This window comes from Anthonomus grandis, chromosome 11 (genome assembly GCF_022605725.1).
Source record: "Anthonomus grandis grandis chromosome 11, icAntGran1.3, whole genome shotgun sequence".
In the NCBI taxonomy this organism is placed as follows: Eukaryota; Metazoa; Arthropoda; class Insecta; order Coleoptera; family Curculionidae; genus Anthonomus; species Anthonomus grandis.
This window is the reverse complement of record NC_065556.1, coordinates 6,698,190-6,702,501: the sequence shown is the minus strand read 5'-3', so window position 1 is coordinate 6,702,501 and position 4,312 is coordinate 6,698,190.

Sequence of the window (4,312 nt, the reverse complement as noted above, 5' to 3'; positions counted from 1 at the left end):
TTTGCTAGTAGTAAGTACTGCTTCATTTCATTTCACCCTCGCGGAGTTCATCCAGGAATGCTTGGATACCAAATGTACCATGATTCTTTTTAGGAAATTTGGATATAACAGTTGAACCAAACGTGCAATATTGACTAGGCACTATTTTTTTAACTGCCCATCGATCGCCGACGTATCTCCAATGGCCTCACTAGGTGATCGTAGAATTTTTTCTTTTCGAAAGTCATTCTTTGTAGGATTAAATCTGTTCTCAGCGTTAATGTAATGGCAATGGCCTTCTCCCTGGATCCACAGCAATTTTGCAGCCGCTTTAAAATGACGCTGATAAATATTCTACGATGTACTACCATCAAAATGAGGCGCTTTGGGGTGCACCAGCCCACCTGAATCCGTATTGCCATAAACTTCTTTCTTTATGTCTACCGCTAAAGGTCTCTAGCTTATCGATAGTGTTGACGTCCAGTGTTGTTTTGAACCTTCTGGAATCTGTCCTTTAATAATGGAAAACCCATTTTTCCACCGAAAACGATTTTTCCAAAATGGCACAATTCTCTTAACCTGGCACAATTCTCTCTTAGTGTGGCTGAAATGTTATGCAATTTTCCATCAACTTAAATTTTGGGTTGACTGAATTTTCTCTTCTTGTTTTGGATTTTATTGCAACGTCTTCTCCAGGTTATAGAAATTTTCTATTTATTTGTTTTGCAAACCTTGCAACATTTAATTGACATGGCTTGTACCAGCAAAAACGAAGTTGTCCAAATCATCGCCTTCCTTAAGTAATGCATTACGAACCCGCTTTCAAAAGTCCGCTTTATTTCCCGTCGTATTGCAGTCCTTTTTCTCCAGCTCTCTTGTCAGGTCAGCAAATTTTCAATCCACCAGCTTTGGCATTTTCACACCCTTTAGTTTGATTTATTTTTATTCACTACTATTAATTTTTTACCAATGTTTAGTTGATTGACGTCCAATTTACACCTCACGCCTGACATCAATGTAGCGCTTTTATCATTCGTTAGGTGAGAATTGAAACAATCGATGCACGAATATAGTCACTCACACTGCTAAACACGATCACTTTATTACACTATTAGAAATATTGATTTTTACTGTATTTATTTACTAATATATATGTCCGATTTAAATATCGCGCCGTATAGTTCAAACTTCACTGCACTGATTTATTAACTGACTCTCTGAGACGACGCGGCTCCTAATATACTTAATGGATTACTGATGGATTCCAAGATATCATTTGAGCGTTCTACATCCATTTGATATCATTTGGACAATTTGTGGGTATGTCTATAAATGTTTAAAAGGGGATATCATTGAATATCCGATGGAATGAGGAATGCCAAACGTAGAAAGTTTCCTTCTCTTTTCGTGCGCTTTCTTAATAGCTGTGCTAATAAATAAAACCCTCGCTATTCAAGCCATAAAAACCCACAACTTTTTTAAAATCTTGTAGAGAGTATCCATAGAAACAAAAGGTTTGGACTGACATACTAATATCAAACCTCTAATTCTATTCATTGCGGAAACGCTAACTGATGAGCTCTACTTTAATCTATTCGAACAATTAATAAATTTCCTAATAATTACTGGCTTGGAAAATTAAACTGATGCGGCTAGTAGACTAGACGATTTTTGCAAGAACTTCTCACACAATGTCAACAAGATATTCTTCATCACCACTCACCGTTTGATTTATCAAACGGAAGGAAGAGAATGACCTTCATGGCTACCTTTAATCGATTGTTTAAAAAAAATGCTGGATGAGATTTGAAAGATTTAAGAAGTAAAATAATAATATATGCAGAAAACTTTAGGTAGAATTTTTTCTGTATTTTAGAGGGCAGATCCTATCACTGTTTAGAAAACTTATTACTTTTGACTTAATTTCTATAAATGTACGAGAAAGAAAGATCAGGGATTGTAAAAACTAGTCTACCAAATATTGCCCTTAATTATTACTTTAACCTATTTTCGAATATTTATAACGTGTGATTTAGGTTTCAACGTTTTTTTTTTTAATTTGGTTAAAATTTTATTTAATACTTATCTGTAAAAATTAAAGTTTGAAAGTTTTAAAATAAACTTTCGTCGGAGCTTAAGAAACAAAAGATTTTTCTCTTAGCTATCCACCTAAAAAGTAAAATATATGTACATTCGTTTTTTTTTAAGTAATAATAAAATATGTCACATATTTACATTTTGAAGATTTCTATGGAAAATTTCCTTTGTATTCTTTGTACAGTAAAATATTTTTAATAAAAAAGATAAAATTGGATAGATTTTCATTCTAAGTATTTACTTATTCGCAAATAAACTTACTTGAAAACAAAAAGTTCTTTATGGTGCAAATTCGGCATGAAATCTTAAGGAAACCGAAATAGCGCGGCACGCCTACGCGTTCTATATATGGTTTACGATCCCCTTTACAGCATAGCAGCGAGCGTTTCGTCGTTTTATTGTTTCCTTCTTAGCTTTAGTAAAGGATTCTCTTTTCTCCAAAGCTTTAACTAAAAGGGCATCCATGCATATATACTTTTGGCAGCTCATTTCTCCATTAGAAGACGGGCGACATGATAGCTGCTGAAATTGTGCCAATTCCCCTTTTTAAAACTTCTCTCGTGACTATTTAAAAAGTTGAAAGAGCCAAATAGTTTTGCTTTAGCTAAAAATCTAAGGGCAAATACTGAAAGGTTTATTAAAAATCTGATATATGTATACAGGGTTTTGATTTTATATAACGGATAAATTCAATTAAAGAGGGTTTGCTTTTATACGCTTGGACACGTCAATTATATTTTCTAATCAATAATATTTTGTTATCAAATATAAACACACATGATATTGCTAAAAAGTGACAGAATGTTTTTTTGTTATTATTTGAAAAATTCTGGACATGTATGTATAATGTCTTATACTTATCTATAACTGTTCACGAACCTATTACGTTTAAATTATAATTAGGTATAACACTTTCTTGCAACATAAATTAATAAATTAAATTACACATTCTTAAAAATAAATTTAGAAATGCTGGAAAGGACCTCCATTAATAGCATTTAAAGCCAGCTATAACCATTTATATGTTATGTCAATTACAACCATCCTTATTCGTGAATAATTGACATATTCTTCAAATAAGTGTTAATTATTTAAAAGTTGCGGTGAAGGTATGATTTAGCAATTTGTTTGAAAATCGCACCTAAAATTATGGAAGACTTAAAATAAGTATAATTCAAACCTACTCCATCTCAGTCCATCGTAACCCAACCCAACTCTACTATAATAGCATCGGAAAATGAAATTTTGAAATTGAAAAAGGTTTTGGACTGTATTTGAAAATTGTAAGTGATTGCTAACACAAGTAAGAATATTGTAAAAAAAACGAATGTACCACACTACTTTCATGGGCACTTACCCAATAAGACAGTTGTGGTCTTCTTAACGGGGATCCCCTTAGTTGAAGTCCGGGCTCACCACCATCACACAATGGTTTTTAAACCGAAAATTAATTAAATTGTTTGAAGGATTGTAACAATAGACTTAGTACCGAAACCAAAAATTTACTTGTTTTCACCGTCGTTACTCTCGTACAAGTGTTTCGACCTTGCACATCGTGCCCAGGTAATGAGAGAAAAATGTGGTACATATTCCGCGCGAAATGGAGTAAAATTTGAAATAAATCATGCATTAACACTTTTTTATAATAAATGGCCGCTAAGACAACCTTATATAAAATGTAGCCCTGCTGTCACTTTGACTTGCACTCAATCTAAACCTTGTTCTTCCAGGTTCACCTCCAGGGGGTTTGGATTTAACGGAGTACCGGCACTTATAATTTGGAGAATTCAGGCGCGTGTATTTGTATTGAGAACGACTTATATGGTCAGTAGTTTATATGCTAATAATACCAACTCCTATCAATGAGAATCTATACAGAACTAGACTTATGCGTGCGAATCTTCTCGGTCAAATAATAAATTTGTCCTATTGTCACGCGATAAAAATACACCGAAAAAATTATTTAAAGTAAAATTAATAAAGTTAAAAGAATAACTAGATATTTAAACATTTAAACTTAAATACCGACTAAGCAAAGCTCGAGCTAATTACAGTCTATTATTATACAGTGTGTGATGAATGATTAATGAGTGTTTCAGAACTATGGGATCAAACTTCTAGGGGTTGTTCAGTGCAACAGTAGAATCCATTTGAGTATAGGAACCCATGTACGGAAATGTGTCACTATGCCACTACGGCCCTAAGACGCGTTTAAATTTAGAAAAAATATTAATTA